The sequence below is a fragment of the Mesoplodon bidens genome (genome assembly GCF_964165515.1).
Source record: "Mesoplodon bidens genome assembly, chromosome: 14".
Lineage (NCBI taxonomy): Eukaryota > Metazoa > Chordata > Mammalia > Artiodactyla > Ziphiidae > Mesoplodon > Mesoplodon bidens.
Window position 1 is genome coordinate 64,082,391 of NC_138170.1, and position 23,784 is coordinate 64,106,174.

The window sequence follows — 23,784 nt, forward strand, 5'->3', positions numbered from 1 at the left end:
TGTAGGTTTTTCCCTTTCATCACTTTAAATATGTCCTGCCACTCCCTTCTGGCTTGCTGAGTTTCTGCTGAAAGATCAGCTGTTAAGCTTATGGGAATTCCCTTGTATATTAGTTGATTTTCCCTTGCTGCTTTTAATATGTTTTCTTTGTATTTAATTTTTGATAGTTTGATTAATATGTGTCTTGGCATGTTTTCTTTTGGTCTTTCCTGTATGGGAGTCTCTGCACTTCCTGGACTTGATTGACTATTTCCTTTCCCATGTTAAGTAAGTTTTCAACTATAATCTCTTTAAATATTTTCTCAGAACCTTTCTTTTTCTCTTCTTCTTCTGGAACCCCTAAAATTCGAATGTTGGTGCATTTAATGTTGTCCCAGAGACTGTCCTCAATTCTTTTCATTTTTTTTTCTTTATTCTGCTCCCTGGCCGTTATTTCCACCATATTATCTCCCAGCTCACTTATCCATTCTTCTGCCTCAGTTATAGTGCTATTGATTCCTTCTAGAGTATTTTTAATTTCAGTTATTGTGTTGTTCATCACTGTGTGTTTGCTCTTTAGTCCTTCTAGATCCTTATTAGATGTTTCTTTTATTTTCTCCTTTCTGTTTCCAAGATTTTGGATCATCTTTACTATCATTACTCTGAATTCTTTTTGAGGTAGGTTGCCTATTTCATATTCATTTATTTGGTCTTATAGGTTTTTACCTTGCTCCTTCATCTGTAACATATTTTTTTGTTGTTTCTTTTTTTTTTTTTTTGCTGGGTGTGGCTGTATTCCTGTCTTACTGGTTGTTTGGCCTGAGGCGTGCAGCACTGTAATTTGCAGGCAGTTGGATAGAGCCTGGTGTTGGTGCTGAGGTTAGGACCTCCAGGAGGCCTCTCTCCGATTAATATTCCCTGGGGTCTGAGGTTCTCTGTTAGTCCAGCAGTTTGGACTCAGAGCTCCCTCCACAGGAACTCGGGCCCGACCTCCAGCCTGGGAACCAAGATCCGACAAGTCGGTGGCTTGGGGTTCCTCCTGTCCCTTTAGGTGTCCATGGTCCCTGGTCCCCCACTGGTGCCTGGTAGGTGCCCTAGTTGTGCAGAGACATGAATTCTGCATCCTCCTAGTCAGCCATCTTGTCTCCGCCCTCTGCCGAGTACTTTCGTGCTTCAGTTTCTGACATATCAGTTGCCCTGTCCGCATAGAGGCCGCTCTTATGCCATACTGTCTCCTTGAATGTGCATCCACTGTGTGCAAGCAACTACGCTAAGTCCTGTAAGAGCTACCAAATAATGAGATCCTACTAGGTGCTAGTCTTTGAGCCATCAGGCAGGCTGGCTGCTGACTGGCAAACACACTCTGTGCTGGTAGTTGCCAAGTCCGGAATTCCGCACCTGCAGACATTTTTCAGCCAGCGGGGCAGCCGCAGGGAGGTGGACGGAGGAGGACATTAATTTTAAGGATCCAGTTTCAGGGCATTTTTATTAAGGTTAAGTAATGGGAGCATACACTGGCCCCCACTCTATTGCCATTTTCCCCATGGATAGAATAAAAGATGTAGATGTGGATGCTGGAGAAGAGTTATGATGAAAGAACAGAAGGAATCTGGGAGCAGTGGAAATTTGTAGGCAGAAAAAGTGACAAAGAAAGGGTTGGGAGAAAAAGCTGCTGAGGCTAAACCATCCTGTTCCTTTTCCACCTGCAGAACAGGACATTTGAGAGGAAGATGATCTATTTTGAAGGTAACACACCACCTACATTTGGCAGGAAACCAGACCCTGACTAGGTGGCTGTGGGCCTGTCCTACATGAAAAATTGATTCTCCCATCGCTGTGAAACCTGGTGTTGCTGGCTCTTGCTCTCATTTCCAACACTGGACTATCAGCCTCCTGAAAAACACCCTCTCCACCTCTGGTGTCCAGTCCATTCAGTTATTCTGTAATTTTCATCTCTTTCTCCCTCTCCTCCTCTGATTCTACTCAGTGCTGTATGAAGAGGTAACTGTGACTTTGGGGACCTCTTGAGTGTCTCCCTCTGTCTCTGCTCCAGGGGTCCTGGGGGCCAAAGCTGAGTCACATTCTTCCTCCTTAACCAAAGCCAGCACCATGCTAAGCCACATCAGTGCCTGGGGCCAAAGGAATAATGTGCACCCCTATAAATAGGTTTTTACCACTCTTTAAATTTTTTTTTTCCTGGAACATTCAAGAAGTTGAACCAATATTGAAAAATTAACCTCTCTGTGCCTCAGGTTACTCATCTGTAAAATGGGAGTTAATTACAGTCCCTGTCTCATAGCGTTGCTGTGAGGTTAAAGGCCTCTGGCTGACTGAGGCTGCTGCATTTCTGCAATTCACTCGTAAGGCGCTGGAGAGGCAGTGATGAGCTGACCAGGTGCAGTCCTACTCTCCTGGAGCTGACAGTCTGGGAGGGAAGAGATAATTAAGCAATAACAGAGTAACTCATGGGGTAAATGGCTTCATTTTTCTGACAGAGAACAAGCCTCCACAAGCCCTCTGGGGTCAGAAAACTTAGAAGATCTACCTCACTGTCTTTCTCACCTGTCTTTCATCAGTAGATCCTGATACTGCAGTGAGCAGATCTTTGTAGAAAAGCTTAGGGCTGTGCTGTAAAGTTTTACAGGGTGGGGCTGCTGGTGGTGGTGGCAGGAAACCAGGCACTGTGTCATGGGTTCTGCTCTCATGCTTCCCTGTTTTATCCTGAGCAAGAGGTTAGTTTCCTTGCCAGGTCTATGAAATATTGGGTGGTGGAGTTCCATGTGAAGGGGATTCTTAACTCTCCTCTTCCCTTTTCTTGCTGCCCTTTCCCTTAATCCCTTTTACATGACACATGCACACACCCTGCATATATACATACCTTTGCCATAAGACATGCCACATTTCCCTAGAGAAGTAGTCAAGCCTAAGTTCTCATCAGCCCCCTCTAGGTCTTGAAAAGTCCTAGTCTCAGGTGGTCCCTGTGTGTTTGCAGCTTTTCCCTTTCCTTCGGTCATGGCTGTTTCAAGGAGGGGGCTTGTAGCTGCATCACTCCAACCTCTGCCTCCATCTTCACTTGACAGTATTCTCTGTCTCTATGTCTTTTCTTCGGTCTCTTATAAGAACATTTGTCATTAGATTTAGGGCCCATTTGAGTAATCCAGGATGATCTCATCTCGAGATTCTTCACTTAATTATGTTGCAAATATCTTTTTTTTCCAAATAAGTTCACATTCACAGGTTCCAAGGGTTAGAATGTAGACATATCTTTTGTGGGGGTGGGAAGATGCCATTCAACCCACTATATACACAATTATTTCTTACCAGGATCAGTGCAATAGTTTTTTTTGCTGGTCTCCATGTTTTAATTTTTGTATTCCCCTAAACACACACACAGAATTTATTTTGGAATAAAATGTAACTTCTTACCATGGCCCACAGAGTAGGTAAATCTAATCTCTGACCTCATTTATCAGATACTACTGATATTATCCAGGCTAGTAGGTGACCCTCAGGCAGGGAAAAACAGGGGCCAATCAGATTCTCATGAGCATGGGAGGTCAGCCATTCTAAAGAGAGGCATGTAAATAACACACACCCAAAGCCTTAAGCTGAAATCAGTATGTAAATTTCACGGAGGAGGGAGGGAACAGGCAGGGAGTGAGATGGTTGGGAACACTTCCAGGGGTTGGGACTCAGAAGGAGGTGAACAGAGTAGACATCAGAGGGCGAAGTCAGAGACACACGTACGGGGTTTAGCATTAGGTGGGTGAGTCCACGAAGAGGCACAGCATTGTTACAGCAACTGAGGTCAGTCTATTCATTCCTCCTCTGCATTCCTGGGTCCTGCACAAGTGTAGTACCACCAAGAGGCAAGACTCCATTAGAGGATGGTAACTGAACTGCAGCAGTCACCTCGTGTTCAGGGAATAGAGCCTTTGTAAAAGTGAATTATCCAGATATGTGAATATCACAGCGGTGGAGTAAAAAGAATATGAATTAGACACCTGTTTTTAAGCTCCAGTTCTTCCACTTACTAGACTTGTTTAAGTTACTTTCCCTCTTTGGAAAATTCATCTGTAAAATGGGCATAAAAGCATCTGTGCTGGATGCTCTGGATTGGGTCACCCAGTCTCCATTTTAGTATTCTTCTCCCTGGAGAGGCTGGAAGACTAAAAATTACATTTCTCAGATTTCTCAGTTCAAAATATGAATTTGACTTTACCAATTTGATACACTTGTATGATTTTTAGAAAGTTAGAGGTAAAAGGAGGCCATTATCTGGGAAAAAAAATTTGTAGAAACACATGACATCCCTACAGATGGTTCCAGGGTCAAGTCTCCAGTTTCCTGGGGATAGAGAAAGAGTGGTAGTGTCCACAGCTTCTTGGTATGACTTCTAATCCTGATCACAGATTGGGCTGTCCATTCTCCAATTTTCTGAGCATGAGAAGTAGTTGGCAGGGCAGTGGCTTTTTGCTTCTATAGCTACAGTGACAGTCTCAGAGGAATAGCTCCCATGGTGGATCAGTTCTCTATTTCTGGGGATTATTCCAAGAGGACCAATCTGGAACCTGATCCTTAAGCCCTTCCAATGATTTTGAAAAAAACCTAATCTTAGGAACCAAATCCTTTCTTGCTTAAAATTCTCAAAGTAGTTTCTATTTCCTGAACTGGAGAAAGGTACCCTTAGAAAGGCATGAGGGGTGTTGCCTGGGAAAGACCAGTTCAGCATGAAGAAGATTCACAATATACTATGGCATTTACCTTGCAGAGTACACTGAGGTGCAGGTCTGGCCTTTGGCTTACCGTCTTAAGACCTGATATATTAGGATTGATGGGGCTTGGACACTGACTCATGCTAACAAATCTCTCAAGATGAGAATTTATGAAATCAGAATGCTGATTTAATCATTTATAATGAGAAAGGCACTGCCAAGAAGACCAGATGCAAGTTTTAGCCTGACTAGAAACTCTGTCAATTGTGGTCAAGACACATGGGAATTTAAATTATCAAAGGCTGCTCAGTGAACAGGCTATAGAAACAACGAAAGAGCCACACAGAGATGGGAGTTGCCTCCTGTGCCAGACTAACCATGGGTCTCAGGCACCTGGACGGTGCGTGGAGGGGACTCTCCAAAATGGTGTCCCTGAGGTCCTCCTTTCCATGCTTTTAAGGCAGACCAGAATTCCTTCTGATTCTAAACATCACAAATCCTAAGACCTAGGAGGAATTCTGCTCCTTAGGTAGTGCCTAAGAATATCTCTATTCTATTTCATAATTAGTGGATTCTCAGTTTTACATCTCATAAGATAAACTTACTTCTCCAATTTCCAAGGTCTTAGAGAAAAACTACCCAAAGCATATACTTGTCAAGGTTGTTGTGAGGATTAAATTAAGTAAAATCAGTGTATGTATTCAAAATACCTACTGTAGTATCTGGCATATAGCTGCATATTTAATAAAATTAATTTTCTTTTTATGATCTTTTTTTCCTCTCCCAGATTTGAGCATAACTTTAATAATATTAAATATCTTAATATAAATCTTTGGAGAATACATTGTTTACTTATCTGCCTTCCTAAAGAAAGAATACCAAACTTAACTTGGCTTTTTCTTATTGACTTTTGGTTATCGATATAAACAGCCATTACTTTTAATGTAATGATACTCTCTGGGGTTCATTTGGATATAGATTAACTTGTTTCGAAGCCAGATGGCTCTCCATTCCTTTGTTTTTCTTGTTCCATGTCTCCTACTTAGGATTTATAGTCTCCTCCTTTAGAGATAATTGGTACTTTGTTACTTCTAGGTACTGCCAATTTGCCTGTCTTTATCAACCATGACCTACCTGTAGGTTACAAATCAGGTACTAAGCCTTGTCAGAATTGCATATCAAATAAGAACTGTCAAAGCTCTGAGTGAGCATTGCCTATGGGTTCTAGGCAGATGAGAGAAGTTCTAGGTGGAGAAGAAGCAGTAAGTTTGAGAGCTCTAGACAGGATGAATACAGGGAGTCCAACCAAAAAGTACACGCAGGTGTCATAAGTAAGTCCAAAAGCATCCTGAAATCAAGAGGTCAGTGCTAACAAGTATGGCCGAAGTCCTATTGGAGCAGAGGCTATTTTCTCTCTGCTGATACATACTGCCTGCCAATCAGGTGGAATTTACCATAAATATGAAAGAACTGCAGAAAGCAGGGAGAGGAGCCCAGATGAGTCAGTAAGAAAATTCTTTTGGAAATTACCCGGTGGGATTTTAATCCTACAGCCTCCACCAAAAGAATAGAATTTCTCTTTGTAATTTCCAGACTTGGTTTTTGGCACTGCACCTCTTCTTCTTCAAGTCACCCTTATGTATTTTGAAGACATGAACATTAGCACTTTTTCTGGCATCTTAACTTTGCCTTGGGTACAGAGGTGAAGGCCCTCAATCAGCAGCCCTTAGAAGTCCATGCTCAATGAGAAAATGTAACTGGGCTTCCAAGAGGGGGCTGGGAAGTGTTGACACAGAGACAGTGTTAGCGCAAGTCCGTGTGCCCGAAGCACAGTGAGGCCAAACAAACCGAAACGTTGGACTTCGGAGCAGAGAAAGTTTTATTGCAGGCCCACGCAAGGAGACAGGTGGCTCATGCCCTAAAAATCCTTGAGCTCCCCGAACGGTTTTGGCAAAGCATTTTTAAAAGCCAGGTGAGAGAGGGGAGTCACAGGGTATGTGATCAGCTCGTGCACAAGTCTCTGATTGGCTGATGAGGGAACAGGGTAGTGTCACGGGGGTTAACATTATTAGTCCTTAGACTCCAGGACATGTCGGGGCTATGTGCTCAGGGTCGTCATGTAGTTAACATCTTCCATTTGGGAGGAGGGTTCACATCTATAAAACCACTCAGGAAATGTACGTCAAATACTGTTATCTAGGTACTTCAGAGAGGAGCTAAGGCAGAGGATATGGGGGAAGAGCCTATCCTGGGAAGGCCCCATAGGGTCCTGCTCCCTTACAATTGGACTTGGAGGTGCAGGCAGGCAAGGGGGAGATTGCAATGTAAACATAGATTGCACCTCTCTAGGCAATCTGCCAGCAAAAGACTCAACCAGGACTTTGCCCTAATTTCTGTCTAACTCCCAGTATCTTTAGAAAAATATGTAGGATCTGAGCAAAGGTCAGTTATCAGCAAGAAGAGTAGGCTTAATATTTATTAATGAAGAGTAAACTCGGACTCTCAGAGAAAGGATTATATTTAGAAAAACGTCTTGATAAGCTACGTTTTGACATGAAAGAGTAGCCCTCAAAGAATTTTCTGGACTGGCTGGCATCAATCAAAGAAGACAAAACCATTTCTGCAAAAATCATGAAAGCAGAATTTTGAGTGTCCAGGGACAACCTAAGAAGGGAAAAGGTGAGGACAGCCCCGTCCCCTTTATTTTCCTCCTTCCACCAAAGGCACAAGGAATAATCAAAGGAAAAGGGAGAGGGGGTATTGGGGAGAGGACTTAGCAAGATGCACACAGCTGAGGAGAGGCAGGTAGAGGTTCTGTATCCAACCTTGGGGAATTTGTAGGGGCTGCGACCTCCCTGTGTCCCAAGATCCTTAATAAAACCTTTCTCTTCATAACTGCTTATGTGGTGTTGCTTTGGAAAAACAAGGGAAAGGGACTGAGCTCCAGGTTTGGGTTGCTGCAAGATGGAGAAGAAAAAGCACTCCACAAGGGAAGATGGCAGAGAGTACGAGAATTCTGTGAAAGGAGGAGGTGGATTAAGCAGTTGAAGCCAAATCTGGCCTCTGTACCCCAACACTGAATTAAATCTCGGAGACAGAGTTTTGGGTAAAGTAGAAAAGAATAGCTTTGTTGCTTTACCAGGCCAAGGGGGACACAGTGGTCAAATGCCCTCAGAACTGTGTGTCCCAACCTGGAGGGGGTAGTGAGGAGTTTTATAGTAATGGTTCAAAGAGGGTGTGATCAGCTCATGGACATTCTTCTGATTGGTTGGTGGTGAGGTAAGTGGGAGTCAACATCATTAACCTTCGGGTTCCAACGGTCTGGGATCTATGTGTTTGTGGGCAGCATACCATTAATTTCTCCCACCTGGTGGGGGCTTCAGTATCTGCAAAACATCTCAAAGATATTGTTATGTGTGTCCCTTGAGGGGGAAACAGGACCCTGCCACAAGGCTGCACTGTTGTTTCTTTTGACTGTTCCTCTCTTGTCTCCACATCCCCTCTCTTCCTTAATTAGCAACTGTTTAAACCTGCCCCTTGGAACTCAGGGAAGGTCATGGAAGCTGAATGAAGCCTATTTCCTGTAATCAAGAAATGGGAGACACAGAAAGGCTTTTGTGCCCAGGAGCCCCACAGGGTCCTGCTCAGTATCACAATGACTGGAATATATGTCACTAAGAATTCCCAGTGATCATGGTGGAAGGAGAGTGCTGTGTGCTCATACTATGCAGGATCAAGTTCAACCCATTTTTATTTAAATCTCAAAGGACTGGCAATCTAGGTGGGCTTGAAAGCACAGGGCACCCAGAGTCAGTGCAGTCAGGAGCTACAAGGTTTGGCTTAAAGAAGAGGAGGGTGTCAAGTACAAGACAGCATAAGAAGACCCTTGTGTCTTGCCTTTGGAACAGATATTTCAACTTCTTACAGTTCCCCTTGACCTCTTGGAAGATGTTAATAACTTAACTTTCCAGAAGCCAGAGAGGGAAGCTTTTCTTCTAGTATTTCCTAGACTTGTTTCCTCCCACACTATGTTGTCTGACTGGCCAACACGGTTTTCTGCTAATTCCTAAAATAATCCCTGTACTTTCTTCCCATTGTGTTAATACGCAACAGGAGATCATACTGACTTGTGCTTCTCAGGCTTTAAAAAGCCCATAGCACCAAATAGTACTTCCTCTTTTTTCTCTAAGTCTTAAAAGGTCTTTGATGGAGATCAGTAAAATTCTGTCCCACTAAATATGTTAACTGCAGGGTTTTAACTACTTGATGAAAGGCCCTTTCCCTTGAGAAGAAAATATCTTCTTCCAATTAGAAACAACTGATGCTCAAGGATAAGTCACACAGCTTACTGCCTAGTGCCCACGTGAGTCTTCTAAGGACTCACATTTGGGTTTGAAGTCACTTTGTATAAGGGACTTCTCGTTATGGAAGGGGACAAAGCTGAGTGGAGGAGTAGGAACATGAGCTCTCTGGAAGGTTCTATGCTGCTGCCAAATGCTTCCCCTGAAAGAGTGGAACAGAGTGTCTGTGAGACATTTTGACACCAGATTACCCAAAGCTTTTAAGAGCCTTAGTCAGGGCCAGAAACCCTTACTCATAAGTAAGGATCTTGTGGGTGAAAGGAATGTTTTGGCCTAAGTTTTTTCAACTTCATAAATAGAACCAGAGTGAAATCTGAGGTAAATAAAACTTAATGAGTTATAGCAGCGTTATTCACAATAGCCAAAAGGCAGAAGTAGCCTAAGTGTCCATCGACAGATGCATGGATAAACAAATGTAGTACTGTTTGGCCTTAAAAAGGAAGGAGACTCTGATACAGGCTACAACATGGATGAAACTTGAAGACATTATGCTAAGTGAAATAGCCAGTCACAAACATGCTGCATGATTTCACATGCATGAGGCACCATAGAGTAGTCAAAGTCACAGATACAGAAAGTAGAGTGGTGGTTGCCAGCGTCTCAGGGGAGGGGAGAATGAGAAGCTATTATTTAATGGGTGCAGAGTTTCAGTATGTAAATATGAAAGTAGATCTGGAGATGGAGGTTGGTGATGGTTGCACAACTATGGTAGTGTACTTAATGCCACTGAACTGTATATTAAAAAATGGTTACAATGGTAAAAATGATAAAATTTATGTTACATATATTCTACCACAATAAAAAAAAGTTTAGTGAGAAAGATATTGTGCTGTTTGCACAATTTTGTGTTTCTTTTATCATATTTTACCACATGTGTTCCATGAAAGCACTCATGAGAAAAAGATTCTGTTGTTTGAATCAGCTAGGGAACTCTTCATACACAAAGCACATTAAGTACAGAAAAGTCGCTGACAAGACCTGCATTGAAATTTTTAAAGCTTTGTTTAAGCCAGCTTTTCACATATGTATTTGACCACAGAACACCTTTTTCTCAGAGATCCCTTAAATACCTGTTAGAACTGGTATTCCATAAAACATCAGCTTGGAAAGCACAATTTATTTATTTTTTAAATATTATTTATTTTTTCATACAGCAGATTATTATTAGTTATCCATTTTATACATATTATTGTATACATGTCAATCCCAATCTCCCAAATGATCACACACACCCCCACCTCCCCACCACTTTCCCCCTTGGTGTCCATACGTTTGTCCTCTACATCTGTGTCTCAATTTCTGCCCTGCAAACTGGTCCATCTGTACCATTTTTCTAGGTTTCACATATATGCGTTAATATACGATATTTGTTTTTCTCTATCTGACTTACTTCACTCTGTATGACAGTCTCTAGATTCATCCACGTTGCTACAAATGAGCCAATTTCGTTCCTTTTTATGGCTGAGTAATATTCCATTGTATATATGTACCACACTTCTTTATCCATTCGTCTGTTGATATGCATTTAGGTTGCTTCCATGACCTGGCTATTGTAAATGGTGCTGCAGTGAATATTGGTGTGCAGGTGTCTTTTTGAATTATGGTTTTCTCTGGGTATATATGCCCTGTAGTAGGATTGTGAGGTCATATGGTAATGCTATTTTTAGTGTTTTAAGGAACCTCCATACTGTTCTCCATAGTGGCTATATCAATTTACATTCGCACTGACAGTGCAAGAGGGTTCCCTTTTCTCCACACCCTCTCCAGCATTTATTGTTTGTAAATTTTCTGATGATGCCAATTCTAACTGGTGAGAGGTGATACCTCATTGTAGTTTTGATTTGCATTTCTCTAATAATTAGTGATGTTGAGCAGTTTTTCATGTGCTTCTTGGCCTTCTTTATGTCTTCTTTGGAGAAATGTCTATTGAGGTCTTCTGCCCATTTTTGGATTGGGTTGTTTGTTTCTTTAATATTGAACTGCATGAGCTCTTTATGTATTTTGGAGATTAATCCTTTGTCCGTGGATTCATTTGCAAATATTTTCTCCCATTCTGATGGTTGTCTTTTCATCTTGTTTGTAGTTTCCTTTGCTTTGCAAAAGATTTTAAGTTTCCTTAGATCCCATTTTTTCATTTTTGTTTTTTTTCCATTACTCTAGGAGGTGGAACAAAAAGGATCTTGCTGTGATTTATGGCAAAAGGTGTTCTTCCTATGTTTTCCTCTAAGAGTTTTATAGTGTCCAGTCTTACATTTAGGTCTCTAATCCATTTTGATTTTATTTTTGTATATGGTGTTAGGGAGTGTTCTAATTTCATTCTTTTACATGTAGCTGTCTGGTTTTTCCAGCACCACTTATTGAAGAGACTGTCTTTTCTCCATTGTATATTCTTGCCTCCTTTGCCATAGATTAGTTGACCATAGGTGCGTAGGTTTATCTCTGGGATTTCAATCCTGTTCCACTGATCTTTATTTCTGTTTTTGTGCTAGTACCATATTGTCTTGATTACTGTAGCTTTGTAGTATAGACTGAAGCCAGGGAGCCTGATTCCTCCAGCTCCGTTTTTTTCCCTCAAGACTGCTTTGGAAATTCAGAGTCTGTTATGTCTCCATGCAAATTTTAAGATTTTTTGTTCTAGTTCTGTAAAAAATGCCATTGGCTATTTGATAGGGATTGCATTGAATCTGTAGATTGCTTTGGGTAGTTTAGTTATTTTCAAAATATTGATTCTTCCAATCCAAGAACATGGGATATCTCTCCATCTGTATCATCTTTAATTTCTTTCATCAGTGTCTTATACTTTTCTGCATACAGGTCTTTTGTCTCCCTAGGTAGGTTTATTCACCGGTATTTTATTCCTTTTGTTGCAATGGTAAATGGGAGTGTTTCCTTAATTTCTCTTTCAGATTTTTCATCATTAGTGTATAGGAATGCAAGAGATTTCTGTACATTAATTTTGTATCCTGCTACTCTACCAAATTCACTGATTAGCTCTAGTATTTTTCTGGTAGCATCTTTAGGATTCTCTATGTATAATATCATGTCATATTCAAACAGTGACAACTTTACTTCTTTTTTTTCCAGTTTGGATTCCTTTTATTTCTTTTTCTTCTCTGATTGCTGTGGCTAAAACTTCCAAAACTATATTGAATAATAATGGTGAGAGTGGGCATCCTTGTCTTAGTCCTGATCTTACAGGAAATGTGTTCAGGTTTTTACCATTGAGAAAAATGTTGCCTGTGGGTTTGTCGTATATGGTCTTTATTATGTTGAGGTAGGTTCCTTCTATACCCACTTTCTGAAGAATTTTAATCATAAATGGGTGTTAAATTTTGTGAACAGCTTTTTCTGCATCTATTGAGATTATCATACGATTTTTATCCTTCAGGTTGTTAATATGGTGTATCACACTGATTGATTTGTGCATAATGAAGAATCCTTACATTCCTGGGATAAACCTCACTTGATCATGGTCCTTTTAATGTACTGTTGGATTCTGTTTGCTAGTATTTTGTTGAGGATTTTTGCATCTATGTTTATCAGTGATATTGGTCTGTAGTTTTCTTGTTTCTTATTTTGTGACATCTTTGTCTGCTTTTGGTATCAGGGTGATGGAGACCTCATAGAATGAGTTTGGGAGTGTTCCTTCCTCTGCAATCTTTTGGAAGAGTTTGAGAAGGATGGGTGTTGACTCTTCTCTAAACGTTTGATAGAATTCACCTGTGAAGCCATCTGATCCTGGACTTTTGTTTGTTAGAAGATTTTTAATCACAGTTCCAATTTCATTACTTGTGATTGGTCTGTTCACATTTTCTATTTCTTTCTGGTTCAGTGTTGGAAGATTATACCTTTCGAAGAATTTTCCATATCTTCCAGGTTGTCCATTTAATTGGCATAGAGTTGCTTGTAGTAGTCTCTTAGGATGCTTTGTATTTCTGCAGTATCTGTTGTAAATTCTCCTTTTTCATTTCTAATTTTATTGATTTGAGTCCTCTCTTTTTTTTGATGAGTCTGGCTAATGATTTATCAGTTTTGTTTATCTTCTCAAAGAAGATAGTTTTAGTTTTATTGATCATTGCTATTGTTTTCATTGTTTCTATTTCATTTATTTCTGCTCTGATCTTATGATTTTCTTCCTTCTGCTAACTTTGGGTTTTGTTTGTTCTTCTTTCTCTAGTTCCTTTAGGTGTAAGGTTAGATTGTTTATTTGAGATTTTTTTGTTTCTTGAGGTAGGCTTGCATTGCTATAAACTTCCCTCATAACTGCTTTTGGTGCATCCCATAAGTTTGGATCATCATGTTTTCATTGTCATTTGTCTCTAGGTATGTTTTTATCTCTCTTTGATTTCTTCAGTGATCTTCTGGTTATTTAGAAGTATTGTTTAGCCTCCATGTGTTTGTGTTTTTTACATTTTTTCCCCAGTAATTCATTTCTAATCTCATAGCATTGTGGTCAGAAATGATACTTGATATGATTTCACTTTTCTTAAATTTACTGAGGCTTCATTTGTGACCCAAGATGTGATCTATCATGGAGAATGTTCCATGCGCACTTGAGAAGAGAGTGTAATCTGCTGTTTTGGGATGGAATGTCCTATAAATATCAAATCTGTCTGGTCTATTGTGTCATTTAAAGCTTGTGTTTCCTTATTAATTTTTTGTTTGGATGATCTGTCCATTGGTGTAAGTGAGGTGTTAATGTCCCCCATTATTATTGTGTTACTGTTGATTTCCCCTTTTATAGCTGTTAGCAGTTGCCTTATGTATTGAGGTGCTCCTACGTTGGGTTCATATGTATTTAATTGTTATATCTTCTCCTTGGATTGATCCCTTGATCGTTATGTAGTGTCCTTCCTTGTCTTGTGTAACATTTTTTATTTTAAAGTCTATTTTTTTCTGATATGAGTATTGCTACTCTAGCTTTCTTTTGATTTCCATTTGCATGGAATATCTTTTTCCATCCCCTCAGTTTCAGTCTGTATGTGTCCCTAGGTCTGAAATGGGTCTCTTGTAGACAGCATATATATGGGTCTTGTTTTTGTATCCATTCAGTGAGCCTGTGCTTTTTGGTCGGAGCATTTAATCCATTCGCGTTTAAGGTAATTATCGATTGGTATGTTCCTATTACCATTTTCTTAATTGCTTTGGGCTTATTTTTGTAGGTCCTTTTCTTCTCTTGTGTTTCCCACTTAGAGAAGTTCCTTTAGTATTTGTTGTAGAGCTGGTTTGGTGATGCTGAATCCTCTTCGCTTTTGCTTGTTTGTAAAGCTTTTGATTTCTCCATCAAATCAGAATGAGATTCTTGCCAGCTAAAGTAATCTTGGTTGTAGATTCTTCCCTTTTATCACTTTAAATATATCATGCCACTCCCGTGTGGCTTGTAGTGTTTCTGCTGAGAAATCAGCTGTTAACCTTATGGGAGTTCCCTTGTATGTTATTTGTCATTTTTCCCTTGCTGCTTTCAGTAATTTTTCTTTGTCTTTAATTTTTGCCAATTTGATTAGTATGTGTCTCTGCGTGTTTCTCCTTGGATTTATCCTGTATGGGACTCTCTGCGCTTCCTGGACTTGGGTGGCTATTTCCTTTCCCATGTTAGGGAAGTTTTCGACTATAATCTCTTCAAATATTTTCTCAGGTCCTTTCACTCTCTCTTCTCCTTCTGGCTCCCCCATAATGCTAATGTTGTTGCATTTAATGTTGTCCCAGAGGTCTCTTAGGCTGTCTTCATTTCTTTTTATTCCTTTTTCTTTATTCTGTTCCACAGCAGTGAATTCCACCATTCTGTCTTCCAGGTCTCTTACCCGTTATTCTGCCTCAGTTATTCTGCTATTGATTCCTTCTAGTGTAGTTTTCATTTCAGTTATTGTATTGTTCATCTCTGTTTGTTTGTCCTTTAATTCTTCTAGTTCTTTGTTAAACATTTCTTGCATCTTCTCGATCTTTGCTTCCATTCTTTCTCTGAGGTCCTGGATCATCTTCACTATCATTATTCTGAATTCTTTTTCTGGAAGGTTGCCTATCCCCACTTCATTTAGCTGTTTTCCTGTGGTTTTATCTTGTTCCTTCATCTGGTACATAGCCCTCTGCCTTTTCATCTTGTCTATCTTTCTGTGAATGTGGTTTTTGTTCCACAGGCTGCAGGATTGTAGTTCTTCTTGTTTCTGCTCTCTGCCCTCTGGTGGATGAGGCTATCTAAGAGGCTTGTGCAAGCTTCCTGATGGGCGGGGCTGGTGGTGGGTAGAGCTGGGTGTTTTCTGGTGAGCAGAGGTCAGTAAAACTTTAATCTGCTAGTCTGCTGATGGGTGGGCCTGGGTTCCCTCCCTGCTGGTTGTTTGGCCTGAGCGACCCAACTCTGGAGCCTACCCAGGCTGTTTGTTGGTGCTAATGGCGACTCTGCGAGGGCTCATGCCAAGGAGTACTTCCCAGAACTTCTGTTGCCATTGTCCTTGTCCTCACTATGAGCCACAGCCACCCCAAATCTCTGCAGGAGACCCTCCATCACTAGCAGGTAGGTCTGGTTCAGTCTCCTATGGGGTCACTGCTCCTTTCCCTAGGTCCTGATGCACACACTACTTTGTGTGTCCCCTCCAAGAATGGAGTCTGTTTCCACCAGTCCTTTCGAAGTCCTGCAATCAAACCACTCTAGCCTTCAGAGTCTGATTCTCTAGGAATTCCTCCTGCTGTTGCTGGGCCCCCAGGTTGGGAAGCCAGAAGTGGGACTCAGTACCTTCACTCTAGTGGGTGGACTTCTGTGGTATAAGTGTTCTCCAGTTTGTGAGTCACCCACGCAGCCATTATGGGATTTGATTTTATCTTGATTGCACCCCTCCTATCCTCTCATTGTGGCTTCTTTGTCTTTGGATGTGGGGTATCTTTTTTGGTGAGTTCCAGTGTCTTCCTGTCGATGATTGTTCAGCAGTTAGTTGTGATTCCGGTGCTCTCACAAGAGGGAGTGAGAGCACATCCTTCTATTCCGCCATGTTGAACCAATCCCAAAATAAGTTGATTTTTGGAAAGCACAATTTAAATCTTCCTTCAACCTGTAGAGGGGATGTGTCTGGAAAGTAATGGATTGCTTTCTTTGGAAACTCAGTTCTTTATAAATATATCTGGTGGAATTTGTGATTAGCAGTTAGAGATTAATTTGTTATGCTTTGTTAGTTCAGTAAAGAGACCATAAATAAAAAGCTCTCAGTGGATATGTCTTCTGACCTACCTACTGGAAAACTAGTAGGATTTTTGGATTTTGCCAATAATGGAGTCAACCTCTGTCACTCTGATGGTAGCTACCTGGATTGCAGACATGTGATTTTCAAATATAATAAAAATCAGTCAGTTGACCATAACTGTCCCACAACTGACTTTTTTTTTTTAATCTGCCAAGGGCTTCCCTTTTCCCTGACTGATGTAAGTGGTCTATTAGGCCTGTATGGATGGAGAAGCTAATGTAAGACATGATCTTGCTTTTGCAGTTACTATTTCATGCTTGGATTTTTGACCTACATCTCCATCCAGGAACATTATTTCACAGTGTATCTCATGCCCACAAATCAATATTTTGGGCAGATTATTTCCACATTCTGGATTTCATATTCCCCATCTCTAAAATAAAGAGCTTGGATTAGCTTGCAAAATTTCCTTCCTGTTTAAAAAAAACGCTTTTTTTCCAGATAAAAGGGAGTCATTTTCCCTTTCCTTGCAAGTCAACATTTCTGTCTTTACCTTATGAAGATTTGAGGTCTAGATACTTCCTGTTTTATAAGCATTTTCAATTTGCATACAATATTTTTTATATTTCATACCTCCCAAACACTTTGCTTAACAGTTCTGTTGTTCTTCTGACACATTTATTGCCATGTTTTTGACCAATTGTTCTTAGAAAAGTTGGAAGGTATGAAAGTACAACTATTTTAGAAAAGAATAGAACATTTAAAGTGAAACAAAGCAAAGTTTTAAAAACACCTACAGACACTAACAGAAAGATAGACAAGATGAAAAGACAGATGGCTATGTACCAGATGAAGGAATAATATAAAACCCCAGATTAACAACTAAATGAAATGGGGATAGGCAACCTTCCAGGAAAAGAATTCAGAATAATGATAGTGAAGATGATCCAGAACCTCGGAAAAAGAATGGAGGGAAAGATCAAGAAGATGCAAGAAATGTTTAACAAAGGACTAGAAGAATTAAAGAACAAACAAACAGAGATGAACAATACAATAACTGAAATGAAAACTACACTAGAAAGAATCAATAGCAGAATAACTGAGGCAGAAGAACAGATAAGTGACCTGGAAGACAGAATGGTGGAATTCACTGCTGCAGAACAGAATAAAGAAAAAAGAATGAAAAGAAATGAAGACAGCCTAAGAGGCCTCTGAGACAACATTAAACGCAACAACATTCACATTATAGGGGTCCCAGAAGAAGAAGAGAGAGAGAGAAAGGACCAGAGAAAATATTTGAAGAGATTATAGTAAAGAACTTCCCTAACATGGGAAAGGAAATAGCCACCCAAGTCCAGGAAGCGCAGCGAGTCCCATACAGGATAAACCCGAGGAGAAACACACTGAGACACATAGTAATCAAATCGGCAATAATTACAAAGAAAAATTATTGAAAGCAGCAAGGGAAAAATGAAAAATAACATACAAGGGAACTCCCATAAGGTTAACAACTGATTTCTCAGCAGAAACTCTACAGGCTAGAAGGAAGTGGCATGATATACTTAAAGTGATGAAAGGGAAGAACCTACAAACAAGATTACTCTACCCAGAAAGATCTCATTCAGATTCGATGGAGAAATCAGAAGCTTTACAGACAAGCAAAAGTGAAGAGAATTCAGCACCACCAAACCAGCTCTACAACAAATGCTAAAGGAACTTCTCTAAGTGGGAAATGTAAGAGGAGAAAAGGACCTACAAAAACAAACCCAAATCAATTAAGAAACCGGTCATACCTTAAACGTGAGTGGAATAATGCTCCAACCAAAAGACACAGGCTTGCTGAATGGATACAAAAACAAAACCCATATATATGCTGTCTACAAGAGACCCACTTCAGACCTAGGGCCACATACAGACTGAAAGTGAGGGGATGGAAAAAGATATTCCATGCAAATGGAAATCAAAGAAAGCTGGAGTAGCAATACTCATATCAGATAAAATAGGTTTTAAAAGAAAGAATGTCACATGAGGCAAGGAAGTACACTACATAATGATCAAGGGGTCAATCCAAGGAGAAGATATAACAATTATAAATATAGATGCACCCAACATAGGAGCACCTCAATACATAAGGCAACTGCTAACAGCTGTAAAAGAGGAAATCGACAGTAACACAATAATAGTTGGAGACTGTAACACCTCACTTACACCAATGGACAGATCATCCAAAATGAAAATAAATAAGGAAACAGAAGCTTTAAATGACACAATAGACCAGATAGATTTAATTGATATTTATAGGACATTCTATCCAAGAACAGTAGATTACACTTTCTTCTCAAGTGTGCATGGGACATTCTCCAGGATAGATCACATCTTGGGTCACAAATGAAGCCTCAGTAAATTTAAGAAAAGTGAAATCATATTAAGCATCTTTTCGGACCACAATGCTATGAGTTTAGAAATGAATTACTGGGGAAAAAACGTAAAAAACACAAACACATGGAGGGTAAACAATACATTACTAAATAACCAAGAGATCACTACAGAAATCAAAGAGGACATCAAAAAATACCTAGAGACAAATGACAATGAAAACACAACAATCCGGGCTTCCCTGGTGGCGCAGTGGTTGAGAGTCCACCTGCTGATGCAGGGGAAACGGGTTCGTGCCCCGGTCTGGGAAGATCCCACATGCCGCGGAGTGGCTGGGCCCGTGAGCCATGGCCGCTGGGCCTGTGCGTCCGGAGCCTGTGCTCCGCAACGGGAGAGGCCACAACAGTGAGAGGCCCACATACCGCAAAAAAAAAAAAAAAAAAAAAAAAAAAAAACATGACAATCCAAAGCCTATGGTATGCAGCAAAAGCAGTTCTAAGAGGGAAGTTTATAGCTATACAAGCCTACCTCAGGAAACAAGAAAAATCTCAAATAAACAATCTAACCTTACACCTAAAGGAACTACAGAAAGAAGAAGAAACAACACCCAAAGTTAGCAGAAGGAAAGAAGTCATAAAGATCAGAGCAGAAATAAATGAAATATAAACAATGAAAACAATAGCAAAGATCAATAAAACTAAAAGCTGGTTCTTTGAGAAGATAAAGAAAATGGATAAACCATTAGCCAGACTCATCAAGAAAAAGAGGGAGAGGACTCAAATCAATAAAATTAGAAATGAGAAAGGAGAAGTTACAACAGACACCACAGAAATACAAAGCATCCTAAGAGACTACTACAAGCAACTCTATGCCAATAAAATGGCCAACCTGGAAGAAATGGACAAATTCTTAGAAAGGTATAACCTTCCAAAACTGAACCAGGAAGAAATAGAAAATATGAACAGACCTATCACAAGTAATGAAATTGAAACTGTGATTAAAAATCTTCCAACAAATGAAAATCCAGGATTATATGGCTTTACAGGTGAATTCTATCAAACATTTAGAGAAGAGCTAACACCCATCCTTCTCAAACTCTTCCAAAAAATTGCAGAGGAAGGAACACTCCCAAATTCATTCTATGAGGCCACCATCACCCTCATACCAAAACCAGACAAGGATACTACAAAAAAAGATACTTACAGACCAATATCACTGATGAATGTAGATGCAAAAATCCTCAACAAAATACTAGCAAACAGAATCCAACAATACATTAAAAAGGATCATACACCATGATCAAGTGGGATTTATCCCAGGGATGCAAGGATTCTTCAATATACGCAAATTAATCAATGTGATACACCATATTAAGAAATTGAAGAATAAAAGCATATGATCATCTCAATAGATGTAGAAAAAGCTTTTGACAATATTCAACACCGATTTATGATAAAAGCTCTCCAGAAGGTAGGCATAGAGGGAACATACCTCAACATAATAAAGGCCATATATGACAAACCCACAGCAAACATCATTCTCAGTGGTGAAAAACTGAAAGCATTTCCACTAAGATCAGGAACAAGACAAGGATGCCCACTCTCCGCACTATTATTCAACATAGTTTTGGAAGTCCTACCCATGGCAATCAGAGAAGAAAAAGAAATAAAAGGAATACAAATTTGAAAAGAAGTAAAACTGCTGTTGTTTGCAGATGACATGATACTATACATAGAGAATCCTAAGAATGCAACCAGAAAACTACTAGAGCTAATCAATGAATTTGGTAAAGTTGCAGGATGGAAAATTAATGCACAGAAATCTCTTGCATTCCTATACAGTAATGATGAAATATCTGAAAGAGAAATTAAGCAAACACTCCCATTTACCATTGCAACAAAAGGAATAAAATACCTGTGAATAAACCTACCTAGGGAGACAAAAGACCTGTATGCAGAAAAGTATAAGATACTGATGAAAGAAATTAAAGATGATACAAACAGATGGAGAGATATCCCATGTTCTTGGATTGGAAAAATCAATATTTTGAAAATAACTAAACTACCCAAAGCAATCTACAGATTGAATGCCATCCCTATCAAATTGCCAATGACATTTTTTACAGAACTAGAACAAAAAATGTTAAAATTCTTATGGAGACATAAAAGACCCTGAATAGCCAAAGCAGTCTTGAGGGAAAAAGATGAAGCTGGAGGAATCAGGCTCCCTGACCTCAGACTATACTACAAAGCTACAGTAATCAAGACAATATGTGACTGGCACAAAAACAGAAACATAGATCAATGGAACAAGATGGAAAGCCCAGAGATAAACTCATGCACCTATGGTCAACTGATCTATGACAAAGTAGGCAAGGATATACAATGGAGAAAAGACTGTCTCTTCAGTGAGTGGTACTGGGAAAACTGTACAACTACATGTAAAAGAATGAAATTAGAACACTCCCTAACACCACACACAAAAATAAACTCAAAATGGATTAGAGGCCTAAATGTAAGACTGGACACTATAAAACTCTTAGAGGAAAACATAGGAAGAGCACTCTTTGGCATAAATCACAACAAGATATTTTTTGATTCACCTCCTTGAGTAATGGAAATAAAAACAAAAATAAACAAATATGACCTAATGAAACTTAAACGTTTTTACACAGCAAAGGAAACCATAAAGAAGACGAAAAGACAACCCACAGAATGGGAGAAAATATTTGTAAATGAATTAACAGACAAAAGATTATTCTCCAAAATATATAAGCAGCTCATGCAGCTCAATATTAAAGAAACAAACAACCCAATCCAAAAATGGGCAGAAGACCTAATAGACATTTCTCCAAAGAAGACATACAGAAGGCAAAGAAGCACATGAAAAGCTGCTCACTAATTATTGGAGAAATGCAAATCAAAACTACCATGAGATATCACCTCACACCAGTTAGAATGGGCATGATCAGAAAATCTACAAATAACAAATGCTGGAGAGGGTGTGGAGAAAAGGGGACCCTCTTGCACTGTTGGTGGGAATGTAAATTGATACAGCCGCTATGGAGAACATTATGGAGTTTCCTTAAAAAACTAAAAATAGCATTACCATATGACCCAGCAATCCCACTACTGGGCATATACCCAGAGAAAATGATAATTCAGAAAGACACATGCAGGCTTCCCTGGTTGTGCAGTGGTTGGGAGTCTGCCTGCCGATGCAGGGAACACGGGTCTGTGCTCCGGTCTGCAAGGATCTCACATGCCGCGGAGCGGCTAGGCCCGTGAGCCATGGCCACTGGGCCTGCATGTCCAGAGCCTGTGCTCCGCAATGGGAGAGGCCACAACAGTGAGAGGTCTGCGTCCCGCCAAAAAAAAAAAGAGATGCATGCACCCCAATGTTCATTGCAGCACTCGTTACAATAGCCAGGTCATGGAAGCAACCTAAATGCCCATCGACAGACGAATGGATAAAGAAGATATGGCACATATATACAATGGAATATTACTCAGCCATAAAAAGGAACGAAATTGGGCCATTTGTTGAGACGTAGATGGATCTAGAGACTTTCATACAGAGTGAAGTAAGTCAGAAAGAGAAAAACAAATATTGTATATTAACGCATGTATGTGGAACCTAGAATAATGGTACAGATGAACCGGTTTGCTGGGCAGAAGTTGAGACACAGATGTAGAGAACAAACGTATGGACACCAAGGGGGGAAAGCCATGGGGCATTGGAGATGGTGGTGTGATGAATTGGGCAATTGGGGTTGACATGTATACCCTGATGTGTATAAAATTGATTACTAGTAAGAACCTGCTGTATAAAAATATAAATAAAATAAAATTCAAAAATTAAAATCATGTAACTGTGGTCACAGGAGAAATGGGAAATCCTCAGATGCTAGAAATGAAGGGGTAACTGGCAAAAAGCAGTGAGCTTTGGAAGCTGATGAGCACCTTTCCAGAGAGATTAGTGGTCCTGGAAGCCTTGCTTGGAGATTTTTCTTTTAACACGAAAACATTGGGCTTGGCCCTTGAGCAACTGAAACTGATACCACTACATGAATTTGAAACCTTTAAAAGATTTGCATGGTGGTCCAGTGGGTAAGACTCTGCACTCCCTGTGAAGGGGGCCCAGGTTCATTATCTGGTCAGGGAACTAGATCCCACATGCCGCAACTGAAGATTCCACATGCCACAATGAAGATCCTGCATGCTGCAATTAAGACCCAATGCAGCCAAATAAATAAATAAATAAACATTAAAAAAATAATAAAAGATTTGCCTCCTAAGTAAAAGCACAGAGTACAAAAAACCAAAAACCCAAGCCCATGCATCAGCACTAAGAGAAGATAAGAAAATAAATAAATAAACAAATAAATAAAATAAAAAAATAAAGACACCTATAAATGGCAACGTTCAAGGACAACCATTATAAGAACTGAAATGGAGTGTAAATCTTCCAAACCAGAAAAGAGCAAGAAATGGAATAAGAAAATAACTATGTCACAGGGCTTCCCTGGTGGGACAGTGGTTAAGAATCCACCTGCCAATGCAGGGGACACGGGTTCAAGCCCTGGTCTGGGAAGATCCCACATGCCACAGAGCAACTAGGCCCATGCACTACAACTACTGAGCCTTCGCTCTGGAGCCTGTGAGCCACAACTACTGAGCCCGTGTGATGCAACTACTGAAGCCCACATGCCTAGAGCCCATGCTCCGTAACAACAGAAGCCACCACAGTGAGAAGCCCGCGTACTGCAACTAAGAGTAGCCCCCTCTCGCCGCATTTAGAGAAAGCCCATGCACATCAATGAAGACCCAACACAGCCAAAAATAAATAAATAAAAGAAAAAATAAATATGCCACAAATTCAATATTTTTAAAAAGAAAAGAGAAAAAAATCCTACAAAAGAAAACACAAAGTAAAATGGTAGGAACAAGCCCAAACATTTAATCAACAAAATGTAAATGACTTAAGTATTTTAGTTAAAATAGGCTTAGAATGATTTTGAGAACAGTAATACAAAATTCAGCCATGTGCTTTTACAAAAGAGGTATCAAAACCTTACAGACATGGGAAGGTTAAAAGTAAAAAGAATAGAAAAAGATGAAACACATAAATCCTAAACAAAAGAAAGCTGGTGAAAAGATACTAATTTCAGATAAAATGGAGTGC